This window comes from Struthio camelus, chromosome 3 (genome assembly GCF_040807025.1).
Source record: "Struthio camelus isolate bStrCam1 chromosome 3, bStrCam1.hap1, whole genome shotgun sequence".
Taxonomy (NCBI): Eukaryota; Metazoa; Chordata; class Aves; order Struthioniformes; family Struthionidae; genus Struthio; species Struthio camelus.
In genome coordinates, this window is record NC_090944.1 from 73,103,328 (window position 1) to 73,122,482 (window position 19,155).

Here is a 19,155-nt window from a genome sequence, read left to right on the forward strand (position 1 = left end):
GACAGTTCAACCTTCTTGCCAGCATCCCCTTTTTCTCCAAAGCACTTCTCTCAGACTGCCTTAACCCAGACTCTCTCAGTCATGGACTTAGAGCATGGCTCAAAACAAACAGGACAAGACAGGCACAAACTGAAACGCAGGCAGTTCCGTCTGCACATGAGGAAAAACTTCTTTACTGTGAGAGTGACAGAGCACTAGAGCAGGTTGCCCAGAGAGGTTGTGGAGTCTCCTTCCCTGGAGATATTCCAAAGCCATCTGGACACAATCCTGTGCAATGTGCTCCAGAGGACCCTGCTAGAGCAGGGGGGTTGGACTAGATGATCTCCAGAGGTCCCTTCCATCCTCAGCCATTCTGTGATTCTGTGAAACTTCATGCTGGTATGGGGAACAACCATAACATACCTGAAATAATTACATGGCCCTGGAACATGGGGCTGGAACATGCCTAAAACCAGGACATCCAAACTGATAGCCTCTAATAAAGCCTGTAACAGATCCAGAGGCTCCTCAAGGTTTAGTAACCACTGAGTAACGTGTTGCACAATACCTCCTGGCTTCAGCACTTAGTACTGTCGTAAAAGGCATCATGCATGGGAGCTCTTCAGGTGAGGATAAAGCACCGTTGTGAGGGCAGTTGCCTTCCTGTAAGTACTCCATGCTAGGTTGCACTGGTATCTGACCCATTTGCAGTTGCTATAGAGAGAACAAAGCATAGTGAAGTATCACATCCTCTAGTTGCAACAAGATCTTGCAGAATTAAATAACTAGTGCATATTTAAAGTGGAAATACAATAAAGCAGTTATGAAAATCTGTGTCTAGTGACTGTTGGTAAACTTGAATTACCTGACAAAGCTACCATCCTTTACTAGCATTTGGCTACAGCTCTGAACTAACCAACCCCCTTAATAAGAGAAGAGAGGACACTGTGCATGGCTCTGGCACTTCTATTTTTATGCTTTCACTTTTAAAGCTAAAATACTTTTAGTTTCAATGATGTTGCAACACAAAAATGGATTAAACCAGCATTAAGCCAAAAGTCATGTATGCACATGAGAGGCAATTTCTCTCAAACCTTATAAGTTTGTCTCTCCCTCCCAGCAATGAAATTTCTACCTGTTGTAACTGTGCTGAAGCTACATCAGCTACTAATCAAAAATGCACAATGGTAAGACTGATTCTCTGACATCGCAAAGAAGAGCTCAAATACCCGCTCCTTCCAAGTGCTACTACTTGGCAATGTTTCCTGAAGACAGAAACAGTAGTACGTTAAAATCTGTTGAACAGATAGTAAAACAAACAAAATTTCCTCAGTTGAGACTCCAACCAAAGTAAACACCTTATCCATTTTCAAATGTTTTTTTTTCAATTGTTTTATTCACCCTTTCTACCAAACTATGAAATTCTAGATCCTGCCTAGGCATAGAAACATTAAATTACTGCAAGCAAATCTGTAGTCATGAGATTTTCAGCCCAATTTTGTAGGCCTGGTGATTGAAATTAATTTTGGTCAAGCATCTGATTAAAGATACTTCTACTGAAAGCTACTTGCAACGCATAACAGCACTAATTTATTGAAATTACTGCTTAGGAAACAATGCTATCTATACTCATATGTCAGTGGATGACTCTTTATTAGTCTTTTACGTGCTTAGTACATCCATTTATTTTTATTTTCATTCATTTTATGAACTTAGAAGCCTAATTCTGGTCCAGGGTTCCCAAACAGCACCCACTTGGGGAATTTAGTCTTAAACTAAACATCCAAACCCACTTCTTCCGCTGTGCCTTCAAAGTATCTTGTATTGGGGACAGCAAGGAGGAGGAAGCCAGCTAGAAGAACGCACTAAAAGATCAGGTCATATAAAGGTCATATTCTAACCACAAAATCCCGTAAACAAATGATTCAGGGTTAGCGTTCCTGAGGCTAGAGAGGGAAACTACACTAAATCACATTTTATTAACACAGACCAAGCCTTCCCCCCACACCCCGGTAAATATTGGAAGCAAACAGCTGAAGAACAAACAGGTAGGCAACGCTGCCTATATCCATCCCAGAGACAGGGGTGAGGTGGTTTGTCCTGCAGTGATGCACTGCCATCTAGTGATTCTTCTAACAGCCAACAGTTTCTTTCATGAAAAAAAAAGAAAAAGATTAAAAAAAAAAAAAAATTACACCTCCTCCAGGTAGGCAGGGGAGAGTCCGGTGGTCAGCCTGTCCCCACAGTGGGGTGTGAACAGCCTCCACCCCTCCCAGGAACCGGCTGCCCATAAGCCACTGACCTGTTGGCCAGGCTCTACGGGGCTGGGCATCCAGTGTGTAACCATGGCCTCAGCCGCCGCTTTGGGGCAAGCCAGCCAGGAGTAGCCCTCCCCAGCACCTCACCAGCTTCAGGCAAGCCAGCAAGTAACTACGCTCTGGTTTTAAAGGTCCCAGGGGCCTGCGCAAAAAGCAGCGCAGCTCTGGCAGATGTAGCTGCAGTTCGCTTAACCAGCACTTTCCTTCCCAGGGTTTAATTAGGTGCCATGGCACTAAATAGCAGTGCCCAAGAGGCAGCGACATGTCAACACGGTTAAAAGCTGGTGTCTGAGAGACCGTGAAGAAAAGCTGCAGGTCAGTGTCAGAAACAGCATTGCCACCCCAAAGCAGCTGAAAGGACCTTCTTTCCCCGCACGCCTGCTTCTCACCCGTGGCTTCGTGGGCTATGAGGGGAGCTTAAAAACATGGGCTCTTTCAAAGAGTAGAATTTGAGGTCTTATTCTTTGCTTTCTAGGCTCCTGGTCCTGGTCCCTTGGTGTGAAATTTGTTCATGTTCTCAGATTTTTTGCTGACAAGTCACAAAGACAGGTTGGTTGGTTTGTTTTTAATAGAAGCAGTGACTCAGATATTACTGCACAATTCCAAAATCTTGGAGAAAAGTATCCGATATTGCCCATGCTTCTGATTTTTACCATGAGCCTTAAATATTGGAAGATCTCTGCCTCAGCTATATATAGCAAAGAGGTATTTTATTCCAAAAGACTTATTTCACAGGTGTGGAAAATTACAGAAATGTGAAAGCTGGCTTTTTTTGTTGTTGTTGTTAATATGGAAAAGGAAAGAAGAAATTTCTAGAAACTTCTCATCATAGAAGACTTCACAAATACCGAGTTATCTCTGGATGCTGGCAGTTGTTCAAAAGCTGATTTATACCAGTCCTTGTAAACTGAGATTCAAGTGTTGGTGAGGGTGCCCTGCAGAAGCCACACATGCCCCACCCTGAATTAAGCACGGAGCTAGGTGCCAGGGAATGCCACATATTTCCATTTCTGCTTCCATCTAGCTTGAAGAAATCCTTCCCTTGGCATGCTGCGCAGCCACCCCAGGCCTGGAGACTGTGAGCAGGGTGCAGCCGTATGGTCTCCCCGCAGGCACATGACCATGTGTGTCCACTGGGGCAGCAGATGGAGACCATTACCTTTCCCTCATCAGTAAATCTACATCTCATCTTCCTTATTCCTACCTGAGAGGAAGACTAGCCAGCCAGTTTGGGATTTAGGAGTGCCAGCACACTGCCTGCCCTGCCATAGACCGTGGTGACTCTGGGTTTCCCCAGGCTTGTGAGGAACAGAAGGGCTGCCCAGCTGCCAGGGCCAAACGTACGCTCCAGCCACATCTCGCATTCACTCTGAGGTACGACCCAGAAGCACATCATTCCCTTCCTTTTCCCCTGCCCATCTTCTACCTCCATTCCCCATTCTCCATGCACTGATTTCCCTACAAAAAAAGTCCAGGGTGCCTAGGAAAGACCAAAGCAAGGGACTAGAAGGTACAAGGAGGCAAATACCCCTGCAGTACTATAGTTCAAGCTTTTATTCTGGGTTCGAGTGCTTAATCTTGAACTTAAAGTAAGTAGAGACGTGATGAGGACCAATGGCAAGGAGAGCAGATAAACTGCAAGGTTGAGTACAAGCCTTGCATGGATGGTCTCAAGGCTGCTACCTCAAGGCAGCATTTGTCTCTGAGATGAGGGAAGTTAATAATATTGTTTCATTTTACAGATGGGAAAAACGAGAACCAGAATTAAAAGCCAGTCATTCAAGTCGATAAGACAACCAAATGGCAATCGAGACCTTCAGGCACTAAGTCTGTTGCAACGCTGGCTCCTGTCTTAAATAAGTGGTACCACTGGCACATCAGGAATAGTTACCTGATGCATAAAAATATATATATAACCTGACATACCTGATATATATTTACTGAGATATATATGTGTGTATATATATATACACACACACACACACATATATGTGCATATGGAAATAATAATAATAACTTAAGGTACAGTCTGTACTTTCAACCAGTGTGTTCGTTCTTGGAATTTCAAAAATATCAAACTATCTCTTCCCTGTGGGTGTCCAGCTGTAAATAACCAAAGACGTTAAGGAGAACTGGTTCTGTCAGTCTTTGCATCCCACGGTGAAGATGTGCTCAGCATGCAGCTGGCATGGGAAGGGAGGCAGTGCACCTGGGTTAGATGTGATCGGGAGCAGCACAGGATTGTTTGTTTTATCTTTGCTCATCTGTGTCCAGCGTACTGTTCCAAATAACGCTATCCCTATCATAGCTTGTCTAATGGCACCATAAAATAAAAAAACCAGTAACAGAAATTTCTTGACAACTCCATGAACTGAAAATTACTGTTTAGAGGAGCAAACAATATCCATGTCAGCAATTTCATGATTCACACAAAAAAGACTAATTTTATGTTTGGAGATAAAAATTAATGGGAGAACACTAAAATGCTGAACATTAAACAATGTATCACCTTTCGAAACCATTAAGAATATTCAAGAATACTAGCAGTACCATTCATTATCACCTCAATAATAATGTTTCATGTCTGGAAAGTACTGAAAGTCAAAGTACTGACTAGAGCATTACTAGGACTTGCTAATATCGCACCAATGTAAATGGAGGAGGAAGGAATTCTTACAAATGCAAAGACTGTATTTGAGAAAAATGTTCCAGCAAGGCTGACATATTTTTACTGCCCGTGTGAGTATTTCAAGATTAATCCAATACTGGGGGCTTGGGGCAGGGTGGGGAGGTCCTCCCACAGAGGCGTGGTTTTCTTTCTCAACATCGTAAGGTGCTGGTGAGGAGGGAGTATACTTATGAAAGGATTGCCAGCAACAGTTCTCCTGTGTCCTTTTAGTGAGAAATCGAAACATCACAGCGTAAGTCAAATTCCTGATGCAGAACCAGATAGAAACCAGTGCACATTTTGTGTTTGAGCTAATTTTTCCTCGCTGATAGAGTGTTTACCTTTTCCCATTGCTACCATTTTTCCCTTCCCGTACCATTTCAACCAGAGGTACTTTCCTGAAAAATACATTTTATGTATTGAGCCATAGGAACAGGACTGTCATACAGAACTGGAAAAGGTCTATTGAAAACAATAGGGAAAAGACTTCTCAGAGGAACAGGTCCTAAAGGCTGCAATATATCAGACTGATCTCTGATCAGCAATGCCACGCAATTGCCAAAATGACAAATATCATACTAAGACATACATGCGGGATTGGTTTCCATGAGACACACCAAGAATTCATTTGCCCTATTCTGTACTGGCAAGGCCTCACTTGGATACTGCAGCTGGGATTGGGTACCACCTTCATGAAGGATGTGAAGAAATTCAGTGGAGAGCAGTGAGCAACAAGAGTGATCCAGAAAGTATGACACAATGAAGAATTGCGCATTGCAAAAATTATCTAGCAATACATAAAAAGCTACTGAAAAGAGGAAAGAAGGAATATGATCTTCCCAACCATCACGCATGGGAGGAAGATATAATGACCTTCATTTACAGCAAGGAGAAATCAGGCTGTATATTAGCAAAAAAACATTTTAGCAGTACAGGTAGTGACACACTGGAATAGAGTGCCTGAGTGGAGCCTCCCACCATCAGAGGCTCTAAGGACAAATTTAGTAAATATTCAAGTGTAGTTACTCTGGCCTTAAGCAGGAGCAAAGCCTACACAAGTTCATGAGGTTCTTTGAGCCTCTGATATTAAAACACCAGCCTAGAAAAAATGAGCTTCCAACTGTACACACAGAATCAAATTATAAATACAGCCTGATTTTACACACATCAGTGTAAATCAGGAGTTACTCAGCTAAAGGCAGTGGAACTATACTCCGTAAAGCCCATAAAGATGGCATTCAAGATCGTTAAGCTAATGGATTGTAACAGAACACATGGCAATTTCAATATATTTTTTGCACCCATACGAGTTTCTCTGTTCTGTTCTTTTCTATTGGTTTTTTTTAATAGTAACACTATCATCACCTCATTATCTTGGTATCTGAGTAATTAAGTAGGATGGAAAACAATATTAACCAGGAGAGAAATGAGCTAATTTGATGCACCTACACTAAGTTCAGAAACCTACTGGTGGAAGGTTTGGAGATCAATATATTCCTTAAACAACTCTGTTTAATAAAACAATTAATAAAACAATTTTTTTTAACTGGCTAATTTTGTACATAAGTGTATTCATTAAACACAGAGCCAAACGGCTTAGCTAAATCTCTGATATTCTCTGTGCCTCAGTTTTCCATATCTGTAACATACAGGTCATATTTTTCTCACCCCAGAAGTCGGCTGGATGATTAGTTCATTAACATTTGTGGGGGCTTTGCATATTCACAAGTTATGAAATTAGATTCATAGCAAATATTTCAAATCTATTTGTTGGACTTTTGATGGGAAATTGGGAGATCTGGTTTCTGGTCGTAGATCTGCACTGTCATCCAGTGTGACTGCCCTTGTGTGTCTCCCAATAGCCTCAATGGGAACAGGATCAGCTCACGCTTTCTCACTTTGTCTCCAGGACAGCTGTCTGCTGTAGACACAACTGGCACCCTCCTCTTCCTTTACTTCTGTGCATCCTGTCGTAGGGGAATTCACTTATCCTTCAGTTTCTAAAATGCTGGTCATTGCCTTTGTGCATCTGCAGGCATCTTTCATTGCATACAGCCGCATTTAAATGTAGCTTCTATTTAGTGTAAAGGGCAAGGTAGTCAGTAAAACGTCACAGGTGAGTCACAGATGCGATCACGTTAGTTTTGTTTTTTTTTTTAAGGCAATTCATGCCCGCCTTGTTGCAATTCATGACCAGCCTAGTCATCTAGTGCCCAGCAGAATACACCAATCAAATCTAGATATGACCTAAAGCAAACTATGCAGGAGCAAAGTGGATGCATGACCTGCGTAGCTGTACAAACACCACAGAGTATCAAAAGTAGGAGTTTTATTATATTTTCATAACTCTCCATGTGCGGACACTCTTATCCTGGAAATAACAAGGGCTTTTTCTCGTTTAACCCACTTTTGAAGATAAATTTTGAATGCAAGTTAACTAAGCAGGAAGAAGAATCTTGTGTGTCAGGAGCTAATAGAGGAAAGTTTATCAGGGTCAATGTGAAGACAAGGCAAGGATGAGGTGAGACATATCGGAAGCTGTGGACATCAAGGTATGAACAAATCACCTTACAGGAGTGCACATGTTTGAGTAGACTCTGAACTAGAAAGTAGGTATTTGAAAGTGTGAGGCAATGGCCCTTAATTCACCAACAGTATCTGGGACAAGGTTTCATCACTTTTAACTGTTAATGGTTTAGACGCAGGACAGTTTGACCTGTCATGGGTGAGGTTATTCATACGCCTATGGCTGATAAGATACCAAAAAAGACAACTTCCCACTGAACGCAGCAGTAATGTTATTACTTGAATGGTGCAATAACTTTGTGATTTCATGCATTACTTGGCAAATGTGTGCTTATTTTTCTATTCTAGCACAGCTCCTGATATCCCACTGTTTCTAAATATAAAACTGAAATAAGCACTCATTAACTTCAGGTTATTAACTTTGAATGCTAGATTATAGTTTCCATTGCTTATTGCCACAACAGACTATTAAAGAGGCACTCCTGCTCAGCTAAATTTAAGATTGTCTTCGTGCATAATAATATTTCTGAGACTTGCTTGACTCCAACAAGATATTTAAGCATATACTTAAATTTAAGCATGCAAGTTGCCCTCTGAAATCAGTCAGAATGTTATGTTTAAAAATAAATCTGTGCTTAACTCTGTAATCAGCTTTTTTTTTCAATACAATATAGCTGCTATAGCAACAATCAGTAGCAGAGTGCTTATGGTGAAAGGCAGCGTGTTTGGATTATTAAAGGAAGATTCAAACCTTCAGAAGTAAATTGTTTTACTAACAGCTAATGTCCTTCCTATTTGCTTAACAGACCGCAACAAGTCTTTATTAGCTCTGATAAGCATGCAGCAGGACAATGCTTCTACAACATGCTGTAACAAACAACCTAGTATTGCAGAATAAAAAGGAGAATAACTCCCTGTAAAGCAGCCTGAAGATGACTCTATTGAACAGATATTTACTCCATAAGGGAATTATCTTTGCATTGGTAAGGAAATCCTTTTCCTTCCCCTCCTCAAAACATAACACCTAATGGACTCCATTACACAAATGCTAACCAGAATCAAAGCAGATATAAGAAGGGAGGTCCACTTCACAATCGCAGATCTATAGTTTTATTGTGTATTCAGAATGTGCATTCATTTTCTGTCAAAGCCTTATAGAGCAAAGAACAGGTAAAGAATCAACTTGTCTACTAAATGCAGAGAAACTTCCGCAACTGACAAAAAGAAAAAATAGATATGTGGTAAGAAACATCAAAAGTTAAAAATACCAAATTATGTAAAAAATTAAAATATCGATGAAGATAGAATAAGGAGGAAGAAACTATTGTCTGGCCTGAGGATCACAGAAAAGTTATACAAAGTTCTGGAACTACTTTGCTGTGTCGGAAAACCTCAGACTTCCCAAATGCCTGCTTTTAGGAGATGCTCTCCAAATTGGGCCTGGACTACCTTTTGGGGAGTCCAGGAGGAAAACTCAGTTTCCCAGAGTGCCACCATGACTCTGATAACCGAAACATGGTAGGGCTTTTGCAGCTTCCAGATCCCATCTGTGCTTTCAATGACCATACCTGGTAGAAAATTGTCAGATGTCCTTCCTTCAGTCACCGTAGGGTCATCCCTACCCAGGATGCTAATATCACCTACCAGCAAGGTAGATGGGACTCGTATGCAATCTGAATACAGGTCGCTGCAAAAGACAACATTGACAGTGCCAGTCAGGTCCCATGGATGTCTTGAACCCAGTACGCTTTCATGACCTTTCAAAAAGGTGTAATACAGACATTTTGCCTGAAATTCAACTCAAACACAACTCCAATGGCATTAGGCATACCCTAAGTCTCCATGAGTATAACTGGACAAAAATGGTAAGAGCTTTCCATTGCATATTTCTTAAAGAATCAGTATTTATTCTGACAGTTTACATATAAAGGAATAGTCTTTTGTTAATCAAAGAAAATACATACGAAAATTGAAGAGTGTTAACAAGTTCTACTTCACAGTGGTTGTAAAAAGCCACTTTAACTGTCTCCTCAACTAAGTTAGTTTTGAAATGGAAACACATGGATGGAGAATTCTTTTGGTTCTGCCACCTGTTTTTGGACTTTTCACAAACAGTTGCTCATAGAATTGGTCATATCAGCCAGTCTTTTCCTATTTTCAGCCAATAAAAATATTGATTGCTTTTCCTTACGTACTTCTTTCATATTGCTATACTTCTTCAATCACAGTAACTGAACCTGCCTTACTTCAGCCAAACTGTGCTTTGTAAACCTGGTGCCTATAGTCCAATTCATTAATATTAGAGTCAGATCTTGTCATATAACTGTGAATATCATATAGCCTTCAGCTTAAAAGATACCAGGTAAAGATACCAGCCTAGCCAGAGGAAGCTGAAGAAAAGAATACAACAGAAATATTATCTACCACTAGAGTTGAAGGACTCCTGCATTTACATAGGCACAAGTTCACATCAATTGTAGGCAAATTTCCAAAGATTTGGTATTTCAATGAATATCACATCTGGATTTTCTCTATAATCAATCTAAATCTTTGGGACAAAGGTCCCTCACAGCAGCAACTTTCCTACTTGATTTCCAGTGCTTTTTTCTTTTGCTGCTCAGCACTTCAAATTTGCAGAGGCAAAGGTAAAGCAAACAGGAGCAACGTTGTGATAAAGAGCTAAGAACAAACGTTTGGGTTATCAGAGACAAAGTCTGGTTCGAAAAATTGGTGCACTTCAGGCAGCTACTTATTTCAGTACTTTAATACTTAATACTTTATGACTACTAAATATCATGAGTGTTGTTCACTGTCTTTAACGCTGGACACAGACTTCAGGGTCTGGTAAAGATCAGTGTCCTATGAGATGGAGACCAGTATCGCCTCCTTGTCCTGATGAAAGTCAAAGAGAATTCCTTGTGCCAGAAACCCTCCTTGATAGGGATGTAGGAAAGCCTCAGAACATTGTTCTTCATAAACCCTGAGTCTTCTCAAAACTAGGGAGGCCTTTCGAGCCAGACATTTTGCACATCTTAAATAGTAATATGGGACCACTATGGGAACTTATCTTCCTTTTTTCCTTTTTTTTTTTTTTTTTTTTGGCATTAGTCAGATTTTGCAGAAGCAGCACCATGCTTCATCTTTTTTAATTCATACAGTTGTTAGGTTTATACATATCTAGTATCAGTCATGTTGCATTTTTAAAATTCCAATTGCTACAAGACTGAAATACAATTTTATGCAGGAAACTGAAAAAAACTTGGTGAGAGAGGAAAGGAAAGAACTAAGAGAACTTTCCTCTCCTAGTATAAAGGACCAATCAGGTGAGTTTTCCATAAGCTGTTAACAGTTATGGTTCAAGAAGACTTCACTTTGTAGTTCAACAGCATTAAAATACGTTTTACTTAGTCCTCCTTGCTATTTATTCCCAAAGAGGCTTATAAATATTAGAATATATGCTTGCTCTAGCAAAAGTCGTGAACACAGGTAGTACTGCAAATTATTTTATTGGTAAAATTCCTCAAAGTGCCTGAGAAAAGAGATCCTGAATGGTCTTAATTCTGGAGACTATGGCAAACGGTACATTTAATAAACTGCATCCAGGCAGAAAGGAAAATTCATTTCTTGGCTCAAAAGTTTTTTAATGTTTAGAAAGGGAAGGGATCATTACAGGCAGGGGGAGTTCCTTAGCTTCCTCCCATCCCATACAAATCAGTCAGCACTACAGTCCTACACGCCCTTCTGTGTTGTTTTATATTTAGAACTTAATACAGAATAAAAAATAGCAAGTCATACACCCACTCTGCTTTAGAGAAACAAATGTGCTAGTCAACGGAAGATATAAATAATCACACGGTGACACAATGAAACGCCTCATCCGGTGGCTGCAGTGCAAACTGCTGTCCACTGTCCAGCAGAGCTGCTGAATGTACTTCATTAATCTCTTTTCCCAAGCGGTGGATTCTTTTTTTGGGAGCTAGCCCAGTTCACAGAAGAGTCATTTTTTCCCCCATCAGCCGAGATCAGTCACCAGTAACTTACCACTTTTAATCCAGCCCGGGTTCTTCACTTGTAATGGAGACTCTCCAGCAATGATACTGCGACCCGCTTGCAGGAAACACCTCCAAACTCCCTATTCATAGCCTGGGCAGGGCAGAGGAAGGCGAGAACAGGCAATCAGATTAAAAAGTGATAGGAAAAGTGTGATCTTCCTTTCCCTTAATAATCACACCAGTTTCTTCTCTCAGCTTTAGCCTTTCAAAAATATGCCAGAATCCATGCTAAAGCCATAGCCCCACATCTTGATCTAGGCACAGTAACTCCCAACTTTTATGTGCTTCTTCCCAAAATAAACTCCATAGTCCTGGGCATAGATGAATAGGCCAGAGAAAGTGAACACAACCAGTCAGTGTAGGGAAAGAGCTACTCTGGCTTCCTACTCCAAGAATCGCAAAGACATTTCTGTTAAACACTATGTTTATGTACCATTAGACAAACTGGACACACTGCCCTGGGAGCAAAACATGAAAACGAGTTTTCTGTACCCAGCTTTCCTTCTCTGCCACAAGCAATCTTTAGTGAAAAGTAAAATTTTATCAGGGACATTCACGTCCCTCTCAAAAATACTGGCACGAGGCAGAAGTGCTTATAGGCAGACACATGCAAGGATTTGGGGACCAGGAACACTTTGATGTTGAAAGCAGAGGGGACCACAGACCTTCAGAGATCTCCGGTTAAGGTGGTAGCTAAGCAGGGGCTTGGGAAATTGCAACATGAGAAGTCACTGTTTAAATTTCATTAGAGTCTTGCCATACCCACATAAAGTCTTTTGTGAGTCTAGCTCTACAAGCCTATTCAGCTTCATAGGTGCTTGCAGATACAAGTGACTGTGTCAGGGTGTTAAAATAGACTCCAATATACTTCTGTCTTCCTGGAATACCTTCTTAGCCACCCCGAGGAACAGGGACAAATTGCTAACCAGTGTAAACCAAACTGCCAAAAAGTACCAGCTGATGATCAAATTCTCTCCCTGAACGTGACTGGAGGTGCACAAGGATAAAATAAGAAAAGAAAAAAAAAAACATGCTGGGTTTATAAGGGAGGGAATGGGCATATTTACTGCTCTCCAGCCCACTTACAAAAAAAGAGCACTTGTATGGCTGGCCTGTACTCTTCTTAGGGAGCTCCTCAGAGGGGTGGAAAAAATATGAGTGCACCCCAGTACAATCCTACTGCACAGATCTGGTATGTGTGTGGACACCCGCTGGTCACAGTGGCAATACCACATTTTTATTACATCTTACCAGATACCTCAGAGCCAGCCACAAGCTGCAGGGCACTTTGCTAATCAGGCTGTTGGCTCAGTCCTGGATCAGGTTAGTGTAGTGGCTCAAAAGTTGGTGATGTCTGATGCCTTTTTGACTAGCAGCACAAAGAGAACTGGTTAGACCTAACCCTAGACAATAAAATGATTTCTGCCACCTTCACTGGCAGTTTCTGTGCACACTGAGAACGAGTGTTTTCTCTTCAATCATATCAGGGCAGAGATGGGGCCCTTCAGCAGAAATTTTTGCTGAAGAAGCACACTTAGGTTTTGTGCTAATTCTACCTGCATTTCTTCATAGCACTAAATTTGCCTCAGAACTGGGGGTGGAAGAGACAAGCCCACATAACTCCAATGCAAACATTTTACAGTAGGTAGAAGGTACCACCCTAAAAATGCTGTCGAGCCATAATTTAAAATTACACAGAGCAAGAAGAATGCCCCATTGGAAACTGTAATTTCAAGGTAATGAGGGTGTTGCTGAGGAAGAAGCGTGTGACCTTGCCCATTTTTCTTCTCTAGAATAGATGGGAAGGTGTCACAAACAGGCTGTTACAAGCAGGAGCCACTCCTCATTCCCGGACAGTGCGGTCTGCCTTACAACAATGGGACAAAGCACGGCCCCCGCCGTCAACACTTGCTTTAAGGAGCTCGCAGTCCTTTTATCATCGTGAACCTGTGGCAGGGAGACAGCGGTGCCAAACAGCAGAAATAGAAGCATGCCTTTTATCACCCCAGGCAAAGTGTGCTTCACTCCACACAATGCAGTGGCAAAAGGTTCATGGGTAGGGTGGGAAGATTCCCCTCACCTTTCATACAACTCATCACTTAGTTTTGACGTTTACAAGAAGCGTGGGGAGAGGTTTCTCATTTCCATGTGTGGCAATGTGACCCTAATCTCATAGTTCAGGACACGGTCTTTATAAAGATTACGCTGCCATGGATACATCCTGAGGAAAGGGTGCAGTACCGCTCTTTATGACCGCTGTCTAAGAACATGAACTATATTAACCTTCTAGGGGGCTTAGGGAGGGAAAGGGGGAAAATGAGACAGCCACCAATCACCACCAATCTGTGATATAGAGTCACCTTTTAAACAATACTTCGGTCACACGGTCTAATGACTGTCTCTTTACCTTTGCCCCCATCCCACTCCAGTAGATCTAAGTGGAAAGTTTAGAGCTAGAACAGCAGATTTAACCTGTGCTCGGCCAGACTTCCTATTACAATGACCCAAAGCAAACTAATCTCAATGGGCTGACTCCTCTCAGTTCTGCAAAGCTAGTCTGAACACCAGAACTGTGCTCCCCTGACCAGACCACAACTGCTGCTCGTCATAAACAGACACCCATTTGTGTTGGAAGAACAAAATGCTGCACTCAACATCCTTTCTAGGACTAGAGAGAATTTTCTTCATTCATTCTTTTACATTAGCAAAGTTTAAGGATGGAGCAGTCTCCTCAACAGACAAATAAAAGAACAGCTACTCCCATTCCTGCTTTCTCAAATGGCAGTAATGTTTGGAATGGAGATCTACAGGCTCAGAAACTAGGCCTGTAGCTAGAATATTGTTCAGGACCACATACAAAAAGGTGAGAATTCACAGTTGGTTTGTGAACACTTGGGCAACTCCCAGTTTAGATAAGGCAGCACAATCCTGATTTAGCATGCCTAGTACTCCCACTGCTCTGACCATGGAGGGCTTAGTCCATGCAAGTTCATGGCCTTTATCTTATTTTTTAAATGCAACTGGGAGAATAGCTGAGTGGTCTGTGCATGGAAAGAGAAATAATGCTGTGAGCTAATCACAAAAGTGATCTAACCTAGCTTCAAGGGACGGAACTTTTTTCAAAAGACATCAGTTCTGATAATATCCTAATAGCAGTTCCATGAGGTACAAGTCCAGCCTATAATGACTGCTTCCTTACATCAAAATATGTTAAGCTTCTATACTGCTGTCGGCACCGAAATCCAAATGAAAAATTAGTGTAGCTCAGAATACTGCTGTAGATTTGTAAGATTTTCCTGGCTCGTGCTTAGATGTCAGTCAGCAGTCTCTCTCTCTCTCTCTCTCTCTCTCTCTCTCTCTCTGTGCAGGTAACACCTTATTGCATGATTTTAGTTCTCTCAAAAGCAAGAGCCATCAACACCTGAAAAAACTTTTTTTTCTCCTCAGAGCTTCATGTGAATCTAGCTCTCACTTGTATTCTGGCTTCTTTATATCTCTGAATTGTCTTGTGGTGTAAATACCATCTAGTGGTACTTTAAGGCTTCTTTACAGTTCAGAAGTATATAAATGGACCTACATGAGCCACGCATAGTGAAATAAAAGCTATTCAGATAGGCAGCCTGAATTAACAGCAGTCTGTCCTCCCACTAATGCATAAGGAGAACTTTCTCTCTTAGTTCTCCTGTCTCAGCTCTGCTCCAGCTTATCGATACCAGACACACAACAGCCGACACATTTTACCTGGCGTTCTGGCAGTGAGAGTTTTCTAGGATTCTTGGAGAATCCATGTAAACCACTTTTCTGCCAAAGGAAGGAAGAGACGAGAATAATTTTGCCCAGGAACCTTCTGCCTCCCCCCTCCAAAGCCACTTTCTTCTTTGGCAAGTCTCTGCCTGTCCTTTAGGATATGACTGCACAAGAGAAGAAAAAACATCCTCAACTCCCTTTGAAGAAAATGTCTTGGAGGTATTAGATTATATTCTGTCCATAAGATACCTCAACAGTAAAATGAAAACATGCTTCACACTTCCAGATGTAAGATGTGTGAAGAGGTTTAATTAGCTAAAGGTGACATACTGCTTTGAAGACGGGAAGACTTCTGAATGAAGTACTAAGAACAGATAATCAGAACCTATCTTTTCTATTATAAAACATAAAAAGCAGATTGATGTTGCACAGAAAATGTATACCAGTAAAATTGTCCAATCATAGGATTATTCATCAAAGTTTTACTCAGAGCCCCAGGGATTCTTTAAAAACCTGGTATTTCCAAGTTGTATCTCAATCAGAGATAACGTTTCACAATATAGCTTTGACAGGCAATTCAATGGGACATTAGAGTAAATATTGCTAAAACACTATGACATTCTCTACAACATTCAGGGCTTACAATTTCGATATTTAAATACATTTCTGAGATTTCTGAGAACTCCCTCAAAAGTGATCTTTTTTTTTTTTAATGTCTGTCCAAGTACACAGCAGCCCAGCTACAAATGCTGTTTCTGAAGCACAGTGAATATTTTCACTAAATAATTCATATCACTGATTAACACTAGTCAAAATCGGTACCTAGGAGCAAAACAAAAAGTGAGTCTGAGTGCATGACAGCTCATTTCCAAATATTAATTAGGAGGGAAAGAAAGATTAAACATATTTAAAAACATTCTCATCTTCACGTCCAAACTCCATAAATTCCAATAACCTAGCCAAATCTCCCAAAGAACGACTAGAGATACACTTTTCCCCCCAGTGGTAAAAGACAATGTCTCTCAAACAAAGAAACACAATAATCATTGGTAAACAAAGCTTGTGCCTAACTTCACCACAGCCCATTCAGGATATATGTTTTTTACTAGCTTAGTTCTAAATCCCACTGGATTAAACCCTAGAAGGAAAAGAAAAGTGAGCCCAAGTCAGGATGACAGCAATAACAACAGGACCAAACTACCAGCTGATCAAAAGTAGATATCAATTTGTATCAGCTGAGAGGAATGTCACCTCCCTTGAACCCTTCTTCTTAAGATAAGGAAATGTTGTTATTCAAATGAGTCTACAGTGCTAAACACTACAAATAAATAGCAGTCTGTGCTTTAAAGAGCTCAGAAATCAAAATTATTTTTTCTCTGAAGCTGTATTCTCCCCAACCTCATTCACGGAAAGAAACTAGACTGGGAGGTAAGGTCTCAAAACAGAGTGAAAGTCTCTTTGGAAGCAAATGGACTAATACCTCAGTTTACCCAGCTCCAAGTAATACCTTTTCACTGAGTAAAACTGGAGAATCTCTAGCCACAGACTGACTACAAGGTTTTTTTAAAGTAATTCTTATAACTAGAAAACCAGGCTTTGGAACGAATATTTCTTTGTTAAAGCACCAAATTATGAAATTACATATCTGAATACCAATACATACATATGCATATTTTTTTAAAACATAAAGCAAAGGTTACAAAACATTTCCCCGACAAAGGATGCGGCCTGAAGCTTCTCACAGGAATCAACTGATTTAGAAGAATCTCAGAGCACTGCAACAGCAAAATCCTGTTTTAACTGACAACAAACTTGTGCACAAGGCTGTTGCAGGATGCCATTTTTAACCCTTGTGCCATATGACACAAAGCCACAAACAAGTCCAAAGACACATTTGATACTCAAAAAAATCCAAACTGGGCATTTGAAGAGGCCAAACTGACAGCTCTAAAGTAAATGATTAACCGTAGGAATATAATTATGAGCTACAGAAGTATCCTTTCCATTCTCAAACAGCATAGTTCTGTTCTGGGAGCAGAATAGCACAGGAAGGAGGTAATTTCCTAATCAAATTTCCATGACTATCTTATCATAGCTACTCAATGTCCTGTTCATGGTGAACTGGCTCCAGTATCTCCTTGGAAAAGGGTGACTGAAATATAACCATTAAGCAACAGTGAAATTATCAATTTTCAGCTAACAAGTACTCATGTGAAAACACGGATATTTTAGCACAAGCTCACAAACAGAATCCCAGATTGATGCCCAGTTATTTCCACTAAAAATATTTTGGCATTCCTCCTGAGGACAAAAGCTTGCATTTTCAGCAGGTAAACACAGTTAATTCATTCAAGCCAAGTAACTATAAACAAGTCCATTTTAAAAAATTAAGATAAGATTAAGAAATGTTTCTTTTATTTCCTTTTTTAAACAAACCCTTGCAAATGCTATTTTACAGCTGCAGAAAGTGTGACTTTTGCTTAACTTTCGTGTTGGGTCAGCCAAACTTGGAGAAAAACAAGAAATCTCTCTGTAATGCAGGGTAAACGCTCACTTTAATAGGTACTATTCCCAAAGGAGGAGAAAATTCAGTCACTAAAATGGTAGCACATTCTTTTCTTTATTAATTCAGGAGCACAGAATTAATTGGACATGTTTAGTACTTAGTGAATGAATATGTGTCCTTACTTCTCCGTAATAAATGGTCAATAATTATAACTCTCTTCTGGAACCAGGAGATAGCTCTTAGCATTGTTTTGAGAGAAGCGTTTTGCTCTTATAGCAACTTATACCAACCCCATCATTAGAGTATCTGAGCACTTCACAATGCCTCTGAAATACAGGGAAGCATTTTTATTTCATCCAGCATATAACTGCCCAAAGGCCCTCCTTGCCTACATGTCTGTTTTGCTTGGTGGTAGACTCAGAAATGCCTCTGCATCGGTTCTTGTGTAGCATCTGCCTCACACTTAGCCTTGTCCCACTGCGCCCCTCTCCTTACCTCAGCTGACCTGGGAGGTCCAGTAGATATTCCTAGAGCCAAACACAAAGACTGAGTGGTCGCAGCCACATCTCCCTCTTTCATAAAGAACGTGCTCCTGACCTATAGTGAATTCTAGGGTAAGGGACTCTTCTGCTCCCTTCTTGAGGAGCACTTCCATTTTCTAGGAAGCGATTAAAGATACCCTATGCCAGAGTGGAGCATCATAAGCCAGGCTCTGACCTGGTTAAGTCACTTCCCTAAGTGAGAGGGAGTCTGTTAGATGCACTCCACCCCCTGCCATGCTTTAGAAGACAAAATTTGCTCTTTCAAATGCCAGCCTAACTTTGTGCATCCTCATTGACCTCTGTAATCACTGCTCTCCCAAGTTATCTTAGTAAAGTTGATGCTTCAGAAGCCAAAGGACGTCACAGCAAATGGACTGAGGTCTAAGCCCCACACTAGAACTTTTTTCCAAACTATAACATTTCAATTACTCCTTCCTCTCTCTGCTCCACATCCTTTAAAAGATATCAGAAACAGATGCATGACATGAGAGCAATACTATGTACACAGGTAAAGATTTTTTACAGTTCCAGTACACTTCTGCTCATCTCTTCCAGGATCATACCGGTTCCCTTTGTTGCAATGATGCAGCGGAGCTCTTGTTGAGGTCTCCTCTGTTGATTTGGCTTTAGCTGAGCTGGCATTCTCATAGTGATCGTGCTTTTTCCCTCATGACCTCCAAATCCTTTTTAACTGCTCCTTTTCAAGAGGTGGCAGCACCACACAGTTTCACATGCAGGGTGCATAATTAACTTTCAGCTGCATTAAAATGCAGCCAATTTACCCAGCAATCCAATAACTGTGCAGGACTGTCCTCTT

The 19,155-nt window shown here is 40.9% G+C and overlaps 1 long non-coding RNA gene across 1 annotated transcript; it reads right to left on the bottom strand.

Annotated features, from left to right (window-relative positions):
• Window positions 1-553: 553 nt before the first annotated feature.
• Window positions 554-11,624, bottom strand: LOC138066574 (uncharacterized). Its single transcript, XR_011139886.1, has 3 exons — window positions 11,533-11,624; window positions 9,060-9,178; window positions 554-693 (listed from the first exon to the last, which is right to left on the bottom strand). It is a non-coding gene; the product is annotated as an uncharacterized lncRNA (long non-coding RNA).
• Between the last annotated feature and the right edge of the window lie 7,531 nt (window positions 11,625-19,155).